This window comes from Rhinopithecus bieti, unplaced genomic scaffold, assembly GCF_001698545.2.
Source record: "Rhinopithecus bieti isolate Rb0 unplaced genomic scaffold, ASM169854v2 scaffold_52032, whole genome shotgun sequence".
In the NCBI taxonomy this organism is placed as follows: domain Eukaryota; kingdom Metazoa; phylum Chordata; class Mammalia; order Primates; family Cercopithecidae; genus Rhinopithecus; species Rhinopithecus bieti.
Genome location: NW_016821592.1, coordinates 513,427 through 530,584, shown reverse-complemented (window position 1 = coordinate 530,584; position 17,158 = coordinate 513,427).

Genomic DNA, 17,158 nt, shown 5'->3' with positions numbered 1-17,158 from the left:
GTCGAAAGATAAAAAAGCCTTTAGAAATTACACAAAAGCCTTTGGAAATTATGTGACCACAGCTTGCTTCCTCTGTGGCGTCCTGAGGGCTCTTCCAAGATTTTAGTTGCTGCTCTATTTTTGTAACAGGGCCCCTTATAACTCCCTCTTAAGATGTGCTGTTTTAAAAACTCTGGGAGCGCCTGAAGACAGGAACTGTTGTGCAATTTTCATTTTCACAAGCCCAGTTCCTGTGCAATCTCCAGCACAATTTAGGTATTCAACAATGCTGAATGAGTAGTCCTTGGGAAATAAAGGTCCAGTGTATCTTTCAGGAGAGAAACTGGCAAATCAAGGTAACCTAATTGCCCCCTGTCAGGTGCCTCTTGGAGGATTACCTGAGATCAAGAGCCTCTTGTGTTTCTGTTGTCCTTGTCCCTCAGATGCTTCCCTAGATGTGGCTCTTCCTTTCCTAACAGTGTAGATTGCTTCCTCCTCCAGCCTAGTTCTCTCCAAAGTTATTTCCTCCTCCAAAAAAGCTATTTTTATTTATTGCTGAGAGTGTTTTAATGTAACACTTTTGTACTTTGTAAATTACACTGCTTGTCATTTTGGAATCCAATTGCAAGATTTTCCATAGTATGCAGCTATAATCAAGTGTATGTGCGGCTGCAGGTATACATTGACAAAACAGAACTAAAAAAATTATAAATTTATTTTTTAAATTAAAATGGAAGTCGACAGAATAAATAGCAAAAGGGAGCCGCAGAGCTGGCTGCGGATGAGAAAATGTCATTGGCAAAAAGCTCTGCAATGGTTTGGGAAAGTAAAATAGCAACAAGGGAAACAATGATACAATTCTGCTTAAAATATGACCTATGGATTCATATGTCCCCTAACATGTTCAGAATGCAGACATTACCTGGCCTTCAGAAAGCTGAAGATACCAAGGGTCAAAAAAAAGGTCTAACAAACCTACTTCGTGTGTTATCTTTAGCATCCATTGTCCTTTTTACAGCTGTCTCAGTATCAAAGATCAGGAAAGGATGAGTGAATTAATAAACTTGATACAAAGGAAACTTCTTTGATGAGGTGAGATGGGCCATTCCCAAGATATTTTTAATTTGCTCAAAGTAAAAGAGGCAGAAGAGCTGAGAGCTTAAAACAATTATTTTTTTGGAGAAAGAAAACAATAGAATATTATGTGAAATAATTGAGAGTGATGAGAAGCACTAAATATCTTTTATTAAGTATGAGCAACTACCTGTTAATTTTGTTTTATGTACATTTTCATATGCTAGGTGAATTTAGTTTGGTAAATTCTATTCACTCACAACTGGATTTACTAGGCCTTATACAAACTTTCCAAATATTTCTTGTGAAGATGCAAATATTTTAAATTCTCAAAGCCCTGCATTCAACCTATGGATTATACCACATTACAATGCAACTCTCACACCAATGGGTAAGGAAACCCAGCCTTGCCAAACCTAGGGCTGCTGTGCTCAGCGTTCACAAACAGCAGGTGGAAGCCAATATGTACCAGTATTAAACTGTGTTCTTTTTGTGATAGCCCAGCTGAGTACAAAAAAAAAAATTGAAGAAGTAAAAGAAAGCATTTTTAAAGGACTTCAGTCAGTTCGTTGACCACGGGTGAAATGTGAGCTTGTTGCAGATGAGTTGTTCAAACAGTGATAGTAGGTCCTTTGATAAGGAAAATACTAGCTAACTCATCACTGTGCCATGAGAAGAGCTAAAGAGGGAGGACATAAATTATATTCTACATGATTTCACCTAGGTGAGACAAATTACATACTGCCCAGTAGCCAGAAATACCTAAGAAAAGCAGAAACAGCTCCTAAATGGCATGAATGTCTGGAACCTCTGATGCATTATGGCCTCAGACCTTTGACTACTTTCTGAACGCTTGATTGAATTGGCTGCTGTCGAGTAGGCAGCAGCCAAGAGCTCCCATTGCCACAGCTCAAAGGGGACTCTGGTTATACTGGAGTAGGAGACAGGCTTGGGGCAGGCCTAGGGAAATTGAGTCAAAGGCCTTTATAATCAATCTAGCCTCAAATTGCCCTTTAGTTTTAAATCTTGTTACTGACCTATTACATTTATAAGACATTGTGCTAGGTGATGAGAGGACTATGTGAGAGGGTTCCTGCCCTCTCAAAGCTTGTAATCAAGTTGTGGAAACAAGGCTTATACCCAAGAGATAGGCTACAAGCATACATATGTAATAATACACATACAATAATTAATAGCACATTTAAAGTGCCAGTCACTGTGCTAACCACTGAAAGGGTTTTGTCAAATTCTGACAGAAGCCTTCTACCAGAGGCATTATTATTACTCTTCCCATTATACAATTAAATAAACAGTCTAGGGGAGATTAAGAAACCTGTTTTAGGACAGGCACAGAGGGAGGCAGAGGCAGGCAGATCACTTGAGCCCAGGAGTTTGAGACCAGCCTGGGCAATGTGGCAAGACCCTGTTTCTACAAAAATTTTAAAAATTAGCCTGGAGTGGTGGTGCGTGCCTGTAATCCCAGCTACTCAGGAGGATGAGGTGGGAGGATTGCCTGAGCCCAGGGAGGTCCAGGCTGCAGTGAGCCGTGATTGCACCACTACACTCTAGCCTGGGTGTTGGAGTGAAACCCTGTTGAAACAGAAAAGAAAAGAAAACAAGTAAACCTGCCCTAAAGCTGCAGTTAATAAATTGAAAAGCCAGAACTGGAATCCCAGCAATCGGGTTCCAGAGCCAGTACTCATCATCAGGAGACCAATGATTTAATTATTGTGTTGTTTACTACCATGGACATACAGATCTCATTTATAGTCACTTATTATATAATGATGTTAATTCATTCACTAATTTCTCCTTTTTATTTATTTCTTTATTTGAGACAGGATCTCACTCTGCTGCCCAGGCTGTGGAGTGCAGTAGCACAATCATAGCTAACTGCAGCATCTACCTCCTGGGCTCAAGCAATCCTCTCACCCCAGCCTCCCAAGTAGCTGGGACCACAGGCATATACCACTGCACCCAGCTATTTTTTTTTTTTTTATAAAGACGGGGGTCTCACGGCTGGTCTCAAACTCCTGGGCTCAAGAGATCCTCCTGCCTTAGCTTCCCAAAGCGTTGGGATCACAGGCATGAGCCACTGAACTCAGCTTCATTCACTAATTTATACCTGGGTTTATGTAGCTATAATCCTGCGAAAGGCTGAATATAGTTTTCATCATTTGCATCTGTATAAGGAAATTCAATTTACTCCTACAGGAAATTACAAATATAATGCACTGTTTTGTGTTAATTTTTAAATTTTTTTTCTTGGTTTTTTTTTTTTTTTTTTTTAGACAGGGTCTTGCTCTGTCACCCAGGCTGGAGTGCAGTGGCGCAATCTAGGCTCACTGCAAGCTCCGCCTCCTGATCCTTGTGCCTCAGCCTCCCGAGTAGCTGGGATTACAGGTGTGTGCCACCATGTCTGGCTAATGTTTGTACTTTTAGTAGAGATGGGGTTTCACCATGTCGGCCAGACTGGTTGTGTAAACTCCTGGCCTCATGCAATCCACCCACCTTGGCCTCCCAAAGTGATGAAATTACAGGCATAAGCCACTGCACCCAGCCTTAAACTTAATTTCTGTAGAAAACCCCAGAAATTATGTGGAAAGTGTTGCCATTTTCTGATGGATGCATTATTTGAATAACTAAAGATGCAAATTAGTTTTTCATACCCAAACTCAAGTTCCAGTATTGCTGCCATTTCATTGAATAGGCAAGACTTTTGTTTCCTGCCTCAACTCCTGTAAAAGTCCAGTAAAATCTTCATGCACATTTTATTGTGAGTCACACTTCCAAAGGATTAGAGCCATAGAGGTGTGTTGTGATTAAGACAAACATACTTAACATGAAATCCAGCTATTCAGAGACAAATCAGTTAGTTTCTATGAATTTTTGTTAAATCCAGAGTGCGCTATTTCTGACGATGCCACTTGTTTGACAGAGATCACTGAGAAAGAGCACTGTGGCACTGTTGCTGAAACTAACCCCTTTAATTCAACCTATATTTGCTTAGTTATGGTCAAAAGAAGCCGCAGTTCCAGGAGGATGCTCTCTGCAGGAAATGCCTCAAGCACTATTAGCTCAAGATGTAGTCAAGTGTAACCACAGTGGTCTACTCTATCAGGAACTGTCATGCACAGCTGCTCTGTGAATCCAGCTGCCACAGTGTTTGACCTCTTTAAAAAAAAATTATGATAAATCTGCAAAAATAAAAGATTAACCTTAGAAGTGCTCACTCATATATCAGATAATGAAAGGTAAAATTCAGGTTTTGTTTTTTTTTTTTTTTTGAGACGGAGTCTTGCTCTGTTGCCCAGGCTGGAGTGCAGTGGCACGAACTCAGCTCACTGCAAGCTCCGCCTCCCAGGTTCACGCCATTCTCCTGTCTCAGCCTCCCAAGTAGCTGGGACTACAGGCACCCGCCACCATACTCGGCTAATTTTTTGTATTTTTAGAAGAGACGGGGTTTCACTGTGTTAGCCAGGATGGTCTCAATCTCCTGACCTTGTGATCTGCCTGCCTCGGCCTCCCAAAGTTCTGGGATTACAGGCGTGAGCCACCGCACCCAGCTAATTCAGGTTCTTGTTATTAGTTAACAGCCATTTGACCTTAGTTTTAGAAATAATATTTAAATTATTTTCACTTTTCCCTCTGACTTGTGTGACTTGATATTGCTTTAGACGTTTAAAAAATAATGTTAATACATTATAATTTAATAAAGAACAAAATGATAGCATTTCTGTCCACAGTTGAGAGTGAATAGAATTTGCCAAATGAAATTCACCTTGCATATGAAAATATGGATAAAATTAACAAATAATTGCTCATACTTCACGACAAAAAGATAGAAAGTGCTATTGATCATTCCCAATTATTTCACAGAATATTCTATTGTTTTGATTCTCCTAAAGAAAAATAATTCAATTTTAAGCTCCCAACTCCTCTTTTCTGTCTCTTTTAATTTACGCAAATTAAAAATATCTTGAGAATGGCCCATCTCACTCCATCAAAGAAGTTTCCCTTGTAAGCAAGTTTACTAATTCGCTCATCCTTCCCTGATCTTTGATACTGAGACCCCTATAAAAAGGACAATGGACGCTAAAGATAACACATGAAGTAGGTTTGTTAGACCTCAGTTTTTTCACCCTCCCTATCTTCAGCTTTCTGAAGCGGGCAATATCTTTGCATTCTGAATATGTCAGGGAACATTTGAATCAATAGGACATATTTTAAACAGAATTATATCATTGTTTCCCTTGTTGCCATTTACTTTTTGAAACTATTGCAGTACTTTCCTCACCTTCACCCCTAAATCCAGAAAATTAATAGGTCACTGTATTAGTCCATTTTCACACTGCTAATAAAGACCTACCTGAGACTGAGAAGAAAAGGAGATTTAATTGGACTTACAGTTCCACATGGCTGGTGAGGCCTCGGAATCACGGTGGGAGGTGAAAGGCACTTCTTACCTGGTGGTGGCAAACGAAAATGAGGAAGAAGCAAAAATGGAAACCCCTTATAAACCCATCAGATCTCGTGAGACTTATTCACCATCATAAGAATAGCACGCGGCCAGGCGTGGTGCCTCCTGCCTGTAATCCCAGCATTTTGGGAGGCCGAGGCAGACAGATCACTTGAGGTTGGAAGTTCAAGACCAGCCTGGCTAACATGGTGAAACCCCGTCTCTACTAAAAATACAGAATTAGCTGGGCATGGTGGCCTGCACCTGTAATCCCAGCTACTCGGGAGGCTGAGGCAGGAGAATTGCTTGAACCTGGGAACAAGAGGTTGCAGTAAGCCAGGATCACACCATTGCACTACAGCCTGGGTGACAAAGTGAGACTCCATCTCAAAAAAAAAAAAAAAAAAAATGAAGGAGAAAGACAATAGCACAGGGAAAACTGGCCCCTATAATTCAATTACCTCCCCCTGGATCCCTCCCACAACACATAGGAATTCTGGGAGACACAATTCAAGTTGAGATTTGGGTGGGGACACAGCCCAAACCGTATCAGTCACCTTTATTTTAAATAGGAAAAAAAGTCTTTTTACCTATGCATCTTTTCTTCGGCAACCACAAGTCAGCTACTAGGTTTGGCCTAGACCTGTGTTGTCTAATATAGTAGACACTGGTCACATGTGGCTATTTAAATTTAAAGAAATTAAAATTAAATAAAATGTAAAATTCAATGTCTGAGTCATACTAGCCACACTTTTTAAGTGATCAATGGCCACATAAAAATGGCTACCTCATTGCACAGGATTGGACTGGACTGATCTCATTCATCTTTGTGTCTTCAGCACCTAGAACATTGCCTGGCTAGATGTTTGTTGATCTAAACTAAGCTTCTCTTTCTCTGCCACAAGAAAAAGAAGCATATGAAACAAAGCATGTCAGCTTTGCAAATTATGTCTATGAAGATGTCTCAAAAGACTGATCTATAATATGATCTGCTCCTCACCCATATTTGAAATAAAATCATTTTAAAATATAATTCCATTTTCAAATAACTGCATAGATATGGTTCATTTTGTGCACTTGATGTACCAAAATGCATATCATTTACATTTATAAATCAGTCAATTGTAATAAATGTGAGAGATGGATTTTAACAAAAACTTTCCTATTGTGAATATTTTCAAAAGTGAAATTCCTTTACAAAGTGAGTAATTACTCTCTGATTTACCTGTAAGCACATCATTATATAAAAATCAGAATTTGGGCAGGAGAAGGGAGAGCATCAGAATAAATAGCTAATGCATGCGGTGCTTAATGCCTAGGTGATGGGTTGATGGGTGCAGCAAACCACCATGCCACATGTTTGCCTACATAACAAACCTGCACATCCTGCACATATATCCCAGAGCTTAAAATTAAAATAAAATAAAACTTAAAAAAATAAGAATTTGCCCTTAATTGAGGAATTAGACAAACAAAAAATAGTTTTATTTGAATGTGCTATTGTAACCATCTGATGTAAAAAACTTTATAGAATAAAGTTACTATTATTACTAACTACAAATAAATAACCAGCACTGTATTGCACTTTACTATGTTCAAAGCAGTATCACATACATTGCTTAATTTGATTCTCACAGAAACTGTATAAGCTAACAGGGAAGGTCCTTACTGTCTCCATTTGGCAGGTGAAGTTCAGAAAGACTAATCTTTTGTCTCTAAATTCCCGTCTTCTTTTCACTATACCAATAAGGACATATGAACTATCTATGGTAACTACATTGGAATTGGAACTTTTAATTTTTCTGCCTTATTTAGATGGAAACGCTTTCCTAGAAATATAACTTTTTTGTTTGTTTGTTTTTTGTTTTAGACTGAGTCTTGCTCCATTGCCCAGGCTCCAGTGCAGTGGCACAATCTTGGCTCACTGCAAACTCCACCTCCTGGGTTCAAGTGATTTTCATGCCTCAGCCTACTGAGTAGCTGGGACTACAGGCACCAGCCACCACACCCAGCTAATATTTGTATTTTTAGTAGAGACAGAGTTTCACTATGGTGGCCAGGCTGGTCTTGAACTCCTGATCTCAAGTGATCTTCCCACTTCTGCCTCCCAAAGTGCTCAGATTACAGAAGTAAGCCACCATGCCTGGCCCTAGATATATAATTTTTTAAGCAACCTATAATTTGTGTAAACTAAAACTATTGTTTTACACCTCTGAAAAAAATTTATCTCACCAACTATTTATAAGAAGGCCCTCAATCAATATTTGCTAAAAGATCAATGAATACATGAGTGATCCTGAAAACAAATGGAGCAGACTATTATCAGTCAAAGTTCAGTTGCAAAGAACAGAAGCCAGTCTGGTTAGTTTAAGCTAGAAGTAATAAAGCACTTAAAGAACTGAAACTACTAATGGAGTGACTCACAAAACCATAACTCAGAACTGGGGAACCAGAAGAACTGTGCTATCGTTCATTGTGAAGTTGACTGCTCCAGCACTACGCCACCATACCACACTCTGGAAGCCATCACAATCAGGAAGCTGCCACTTCCATGGCCAGCTCCAGAATCACACCATACCAACTATAATCTGCACTGGCAAAGTAGATGCACCGCCCCATGTTTCCTGATATTCAGGAAACTAATAAGTGAACCCTGGAACCTCCAGAACCATTGTTACAGAAGAAAAAATAATGCATCCAAAGCCAAACCTAGCAGCAGAAACAGCCTTCCAGATCTTACAGAGGCTCTGACTGTTGAAACTTAAGTAAAAATAGGTGCGGCCGGGCGCGGTGGCTCAAGCCTGTAATCCCAGCACTTTGGGAGGCCGAGACGGGCGGATCACGAGGTCAGGAGATCGAGACCATCCTGGCTAACATGGTGAAACCCCGTCTCTACTAAAAAAATACAAAAAATTAGCCGGGCGAGATGGCGGGCGCCTGTAGTCCCAGGTACTCGGGAGGCTGAGGCGAGAGAATGGCGTAACCCCGGGAGGCGGATCTTGCAGTGAGCTGAGATCCGGCCACTGCACTGCATCCTGGGCGACAGAGCGAGACTCCGTCTCAAAAAAAAAAAAAAAAAAAATAGGTGCAAGAGAGTCTAGAGATGCAATATTTGGCTTACTAGTCTCTGTAGGAGTCTTGGCCAGTTGGCCAACATGTGTGCTCTTTTTAGAATCTTTTGTTAGTAGCAAAAATTGACAAAAAAAAAAAGATTCTTGCAACAAATTAAGAGAACTAAAGATAGCAATAATCAACTAACATATTACCAAATCAATTCTTATTATAAGGATTTATTATAAGATTTCAGTACAGGCCGGGCGCGGTGGCTCAAGCCTGTGTTTTTTGTTTTTTTTTTCCTACAAAAAAAAAAGTTTTCAGTGCAAAGAAGTACTAATACACCATTTTATCTCAGTCTGAAAGCAAAGTCTCTAAGATGGCTTCAGCTATTCTGTAACTGGCACCAAAATGACCACAGGAAGGGAGAAGAGAGAAAGCTAATCTGCTTAATTGTTTCCATAGTGCAATGTTTTTTACAGAAAAATAAGTGAAATGTACAAAACATGATTCTTGGAAATGCTTCTGTATGAATACTAATGTGTATATCTGCAATTTAGACATAATTTTTGGTGTTTTTTGTTTTTGTTTTTTTGAGACAGAGTCTCGCTCTGTCACCCAGGCTGGACTGCAGTGGCCTGATCTTGGCTCACTGCAACCTCTGTCTCCCAGGTTCAAGCAGTTCTCCTGCCTCAACCTCCCAATTGCCTCAGGCAATCCGCCGGCCTCAGCCTCCCAAAGTGCTGGGATTACAGGCATGAACCACCAATGAGCCTATAATTTTTGGTTTTGGTCCTGTAGACAGTAAGACAAAACTCAAGTCCTTTTAAACTAGGGAAGGCAAAATAGTTCTACCTAGTCAGATTGAGTTATTTTCACAAGCAGCGGCATTTCCACCCCATCATCCAGCTAGTGGTGGGGCACTAGAGGGAAATAATTATTGGGTGAGAAAAGAAGAGAGAGAATTCTGTAGCCACAGCCTTATGTTGTTGAGGGATCCTATGTGCACTGTGGTGTGGCATTCTGAATGGCTGGGGCACCACAAGGGCCCTGTGTGGTGCAGTGCCCTTCCCGGGGAAGGAAGATGCCAGAAGAAGAAAAATGAGTGAAGAAAGCTGAAATCACCAAAAAAAAAAAAAGTCATCTACTTCACAACTTTAAAACATTAACTCTGCCCAGTCTTGTAGTGGAGAAGGATGATTGCCTAGGGACCTCCAGATTATCAGACCCCAGTCTTTGAGATTCAAATATAAAAAAGAGAACAATGGGTCAAATAGACAAATGATCTAGAAATTAAACGGATTGGAGCATCAGGCCACTATCTATTGCTATTTATTTACTTCCTGGCATTTGGGAGAGATCTCTTTGGAGGCAGCTGTGACATGCCAGGCATCACAGTTCAATACTGGGGCAGATTCAATGATTCATAATCCCAGTGACATCCTTGACACATTGTGAAAGAATTGTTTCTCTTTCTTAGACACCCACAACTACAAAATCAGTTCCCTCATGCCCCAACCCCCTACCCCACCAGCCTTCTTCTGCAGTAATAGAGTTTTCAGCTGGGCATTTGACCGCACAGAGGCTACATCTCCCAGCCTTCCTTGCAGCTAGGTATGGTCATGTGACAAAGTTCTTGCTAATGGAATAGGAACAGAAATGATAGGTACATCTTCTGCATCACTTGCTTCAAAAATGTTGTTTGCCCTCCACATCCTCTCTTTCTCCTTCCCACGTGCAGGAGTATAGAGGTGGCACTGAGTTAGTTTCCACCATGCACAACATATAAGGGATGGCAGAGAAGCAAGATGGAAGGCACAGGGTACCTGGAGGATTTTTGAAAAGAGCCACCCCAGTCTGGACCTCACAATTCCAGACTGTTATCTGAGAAAGACAAACTTCTATTATGCTTGTGTACCTTATTTTGGGATTTGTTGATATGGCCATCTTTAGTCAATACCTAACATATCTCTGGTAAGTCTGCAGAGGGGGAAACTAGATGGATTGCTGGAAACTACAGCTTTGTTTTCTCTACACTGTATTCTTTTACACTTTTCAAGTTTTGTGCTACATACATTTATTCTCTTTTTTTCCCCCAAGTTTTGTGCTACATACACTTATTCTCTGTTTTTTGTTTGTTTGTTTTTTTGGTTTTTTTTTTTGAAAAAGAGTCTTGGTGTCACCCAGGCTGGAGTGCAATGGTGTGATCTCAGCTCACTGCAACCTCCACCTCCAGGGTTCAAGCAATTCTCCCGCCTTAGCCTCCCAAGTAGCTGGGATTACAGGCGCCTGCCGACATGCCCAGCTAATTTTTTGTGTTTTTAGTAGAGACGGAGTTTCGTCATGTTGGTCAGGCTGGTCTTGAACTCCTGACCTAAGGTGATCCACCTGCCTCAGCCTCCCAAAGTGTTGGGATTACAGGCATGAACCACCGCGCCCAGCCTATTCTCTGGTTTTTAAAAATCCATCAATTCCTTAATTTGTTAATGTCTTTGTATCGCTGTTAAACAAAAAACAGGGCCGGGCTTGATGGCTCATGCCTGTAATCCCAGCACTTTGGGAGGCTGAGGCCGGTAGAGGTCAGGCGATCAAGACCATCCTGGCTAACACGGTGAAACCCCGTCTCTTCTAAAAATACAAATTAAACAAAAAACAATGTTATATTCGTAGAGAATGTTTTTTTCATCCTGGCTGAGAAAAAGAGCCATGTATTTGTCCCCAGACTTTTTTTGTTTTGTTTTGTTTTTTGAGACAGAGTCTCGCTCTGTCACCCAGGCTGGAGTGCAGTGGTACTCTCTTGGCTCACTGCAACCTCCACCTCCCAGATTCAAGTGATTCTCTTGCCTCAGCCTCCCGAGTAGCTGGGATTACAGGTGCCTAACACCGTGCATGGCTAACTTTTGTATTTTAGTAGAGGCAGGGTTTCACTATGTTGGCCAATCTGGTCTTGAACTCCTGACCTCAGGTGATCCATCCACCTCGGCCTCCCAAAGTGCTGGGATTACAGGCGTGAGCCACTGTGCTCAGCCCAGACTTTTGATATCTTGGCTTCCACCACCAATGTTAGCAAATATTTCTAGCAGAGTCTGGTAGCAAAAGCAACAGTCTTTAAATTACTAAGTATAATGATGACTATAAGAACGAATCGAAACACGACGACATTCATGTGTTCCTGAAACTATCCCTATAAACTTTATAAAATTAATCAGGGAAGGAGGGAGGGGAAGAAACGAAAATAAACCAAGCTCACAGCGCATTCGGCGTTAATCATGAGGCCAGCTGCTCTCTGTCTGCTTCCTCATGGTTGCTTGGTGCCTGTTGCCTCAGAATCACATAGAACCTGTTACAAGATTTTAGTTCCCCTTAACTCCTCAATAGATAACAACTGGAACATTATAAAATGTTTAGCTTTATGTTTGAGATATTCTTTCTGGTCCCACATATCAACAACACTACTGACGTCAGCTGGTCTGAAGGAACCCCCAGGATCTCACTCACCAAGGAATGCAGTTTTTACATCCTGATTATTTTATTCCCCTTACACTGACTAATCAAAAACTCCAATTTTCCAGCCCCTCAGCCTCCATGATCATCTTAAAAGCCTCAGCCCAGAACTCCTGGGAGGAAAGGATTCTAAGTTCTCCTCCCACCTCCTCACTCGGCGTCCTCTGCTGCAAACCTTGCTGTCCCAGTGTAACTGGTCTGTTACTGTGGATCAGGCATACAAACTTGTGGGTCCTACAACATTGCCAGAAAACATAATAATTGCATGGGAACACACTGCTTCCTCTGCTGTCATCTGCCCCAGTAAAGACAGCTACATTCAGTTAGTCACTTCATGTGTTACCACTCCTACGTTCAACAAACATTTATGATAAACATTTCAACCTGACCCTGTGGTGGGCCCTAATAAAAGAATAAATAAGACACAGTCCCAAACCCCTCTGTGTCCATTCCAAGTACTCATATCTTAAAGAAGGCTAAGGCAGATGGTTATATCCTTTTTCCTCCACAGACTTATGTGAGATTTCAAACACAGTGGATAACACAAATGAGGGTAAAGAGATATCCTCCCTGTAACATGAAATGATGTCATTACTCAAAAGGTAAAACCATGAGCTAGAATCCTCCCTCAGTGCCATGCTTCCCACTTATAAAACAATAGCATTAGAAGTTATAGTCAAAGGCAGACTTTAACTCTCTCTGATAAACTATTAATAACAAACGCATTTTACCAAAGTTAACAAGATCCCCATACCAACTATAAGAGCCATAAAAATGATAATACCCTTTGGCAAAGTAATTTTACTCAGGAGAATTGAAGCTTAGTCCGAACCAATATAGAAGTCATATGTGGTGCTCGCTTCGGCAGCACATATACTAAAATTGGAACGATACAGAGAAGATTAGCATGGCCCCTGCGCAAGGATGACACCCAAATTCATGAAGCATTCCATATTTTTAATGAGATCACCTGGACACAGGAAGGGGAACATCACACACCGGGGCCTATTGTGGGGAGGGGGGAGCGGAGAGGGATAGCATTAGGAGATATACCGAATGTAAATGACGAGTTAATGGGTGCAGCACACCAACATGGCACATGTATACATATGTAAAAAATCTGCACGTTGTGCACATGTACCCTAGAACTTAAAGTATAATAATAAAGAAGTCATATGTGTAGAGATGTTCACAATATTATCTATACATCTAAGAGTCAAGAAATCGTTAAATTATGATTGTCAACTAGATATACTGAGCGGTAATTATAAGACTCTTGTGACAATAAAAAAGTTTATTATTTAATGGAAAGTTTTGAAAAGTCTAATTTTTCTTTTTTTTTCTTTTTTTTTTTTTTTGAGATGGAGTTTCACTCTTGTTGCCCAGGCTGGAGTGCAGTGGCACCATGATCTTGGCTCACTGCACCCTCCACCTCCTGGGTTCAAGTGATTCTCCTGCCTCAGCCTCCCAAGTAGCTGGGATACAGGCATGCACCACCACGCTCAGCTAATTTTGCTTTTTTTTAAGTAGAGACAGGGTTTTACTATGTTGGTCAGGCTGGTCTCAAACTCCCGACCTCAAATGATCCACCCATCTCGGCCTCCCATAGCGCTGGGATTACAGGCATGAGCCACCGTGCCTGGCCTGAAAAGTCTAATTTTTAAAAGTCTGACTGTGTGTACCAGGGCTTCCCAACCTTGGCACCATTGATGTTTTGGTCCAGATAATTCTTTGCTGAGAGGGAGCTGTACATTGTAGAATGTTTAGCAGCATTCTTGGCCCCTACCCGCTGGATGCCACTAGCGCCACCCATCCTCAGTAGTGACAATCAAAAATGTCTCCAGACATTCCCAACTCCCCCCAAGGTGGCAAAATCACCCCAAGTTGAGAACCTTATGTTATACTCTATGATCACAGCTATGTAAAAATGTATGCATATGTGGACAAAGCTGGGAGGAAATTTGGAAAATTTAAAAGGCATTTCTAATAGGATTATGAAGTTACTGAAGTTTTAAACATCCTCTTTAATACTTTTGCAATAAAATACTAAAGGTTAAAATTGAATACTGTTATGAGTCACAAACTCTTCTAAGAGGAGTTTTAATCTTTAAAAGTTATTATACAGTTTCATTATTAGAGATAATTTTAATCTCCCATTATAATGACATCAAAGGAAATTTTATTTAGAGGATTGCAAAATCATTTTTTAAAAACCCATAAGGCCAGAACTGATATGTGATTCAGATGGAGAAGGACAGAATGACTCATTAGTACTAACCATAATTCTTATTCCGCAGAATGCTTCTTGGAGCTTGCTCAAATTCAGAAAGAATTTCTAAGGAAATTATGTATAAGAAAAAAATGAATTCGGAATGATTCCATCACTGCTACCCAACACTGGATTTGAGTAAGAACTTAATGTATGTTTGGCATCAATGGGAAAGTCACTTAAAATATTTTGACAATTCTCAATTTTATTTTTTAAAATGTATTAAGGATTATAGCCTCTAACATTCACAGAATGTTCTACAGTGTTCATTCTCTCATTTAGTGAATTTGAGCCCAAGAAATAGAACTTCAGTTGTGAACATGTGCTGAGTAATATAAGTAGGTAATATAGAACAAAGAGGGTAGGCTACTCTAACACTGTAGGGTTGGGAGAGAATAAAATTGTCAATATTCAAATAGCCATTCTCTTCCTTGCTCCAGTAGAACAGGTGATTTTAAACTGTTTTAGAAAGTCTCAATGATATTATTCTACAAAGCAATATATCTGAGAAGTGGGTAACCCAGTGCCTAAACCTTGCCAGAGAGGCAGGTGTAGATGGTTGACAATCACCCCCTCCTGTTCTGAGGCATATGTGTGATTCCATAAATAAACGCAGGGGTATTTGATGCTTGACTTAGACAGCTATGCCTGGAGGCTTGGGAAATTTGGAGGCTGAGGAAGAAAAGAAAAGGTAAAAGGCTACGAGCAAGAATCTCAAGAGACTGGAGAGAAAAACATGGCCTCTCACTCCTCCACATTTACTCTACCCCAACCCATTTGGTCCCGTGGATCCAATTAGGTCTTTATGAAGATCAGTGTTAGAAGATGAAGGAACTTTCTCATGCCATATTGTCAGATTCAGTATGTACAGCACTGTTTGAGACCCAGGTAATAAAGGACGAGTGGGCTGGGGGCATTGCCTTCATTTCTACACAGTGGGAGCAAAGCAGTCCAGTAAGTGCTGTGTAGGACAGGGCAACAGAAAATTAGAAATTACAGGAAGGGCCCCATCAGCAGGGCCAGCACCTCCATCCAACAGATTTGGAACAAGGGACTTCTGGCAGAAGTCTGGACCTTCACAGAACATAAGCAGACTTGTTCCTAAGGACATACAGGAAGCTCGCTCACAACTCCCAGATTAACTGGTGCAGATTTTATGAGGGGAAGTTATTGATACCTTTTAGCTAGGCATTTAGTGTTATTATGAATTTTTTTTGGTTTCCATGGGTTGACTAGGTATGGGAACATTCCAACTACATCTGATTTACAAAAAAAAATACCCCACCAATTCCCGGTTTTACATTTCATAGGTGTCTTTCACTTTAAAAATAAGTATTTCATAAAAGTTCACTATAACTAAGATGTAAAGCAAATTCTATTTTCTCATAGGTAGCCATTTTAAGTATAATTTACATAAGGAGTCATCATAAAATTATTTTCAGTGAACAAAATTCCAATAAGTGGATCAAAAACTTTTGATAATGAAGGACAGTGAGATGAAGGCTAGCTCAGAGTAGGCTAGGCACTGCAAGCCAATAGAGACACATCCCCAACTCTAAAAGTATTCCTCCACCATTAGCCACTGCCATGGTCACAGTTACCAGATTATCAAGTTCATATTATGAAGCCTAAGAAGTAACAGTGTAATAGCATCACTTCTGCAGGTACTATGATCATGACTCCGAATTAAAGTTCACTTAAAGCGACATAGAACAAATCAGTTCTGTGTCCATTCTGAAAGTTTAGAATGTTTTATATTGAATGAGGTGATCTGTGTTAGGGGCTATGCTAGCCGGCACACAAGGGCAAGATTCTAATCCATCAGTGGTAAGAGAACCTGTAATGAATGGACAGTTCTCATTTTTAATAGCCGGGTTCCTCCTTACGATAGAACTCTCCTTTCCTGTAAGGAACCCGATCCATGTGTCTCAAGTGGAACTGAACTCTCACTCGGGGCTACACAGCCATCATCATAAGAGTGGGCAAGTGACCCAACCAAGCCAACCAGAGTTCCCCATTTCCCTAGTCTGCTTGGTTATTCCAGAGAGATATATGTGACCAAGTAGAACATATCAGAATCAACCCCAGGAGTTTTTTGTCAGAGCTATTGGGAAAGACTGGCTCTTTTTACCAGATTTACTAAGCTAAGAACATAGGAGCCTGGGATTGGAGAAGGTCAGAATGAAGCTGCAAGAGGTAAGCAGAGCTAAGAGATAGAAAAATAGCCCTAAAGACATCCTTTGAGCCCCTGGATCCCAGTTATGTCTGAAGCTGGTTCCACATTGACTCTTTTTTTCTCATACCACCCATTCAGGAACAGTAGACTTCATTGCTCCAATCCAGACAGTTTCCCAAGGTCATCAGGAGTAGAGATTCCCAGCATTTCCCAGTTCTGGGTTCCTGGGGTTTCTTCCAGGCAATGGTGCCAACAAAACCATTGGTGGGACAACAAGAATACACAAGCACACGATTCACTGTCTTTGTTAACTTTGACCAAAGTCAGGGCGAGAGACAACAGTTGGAACTACCTACAATCACTCCCAAGCCTGCAGAGTCTAACTAAACCTTTTTATGTAACATACATTATTTTCCTTCTGATATTATTTTATATTATTTTATTTTACTTTGAGGCAGGGCACGATCTCGGCTCACTGCAGCCTCCACCTCCTGGGCGCAAGTGATCCTCCCACCTCAGCCCGCCAAATAGCTGGAACTACAGGTGCACACCACCTTGCCTGCCTAAGTTTTTTGTAGAGACAGGGTTTCGTCATGTTGCCCAGCCTGGTCTCAAACTCCTGAGCTCATGTAATCCGCCCACC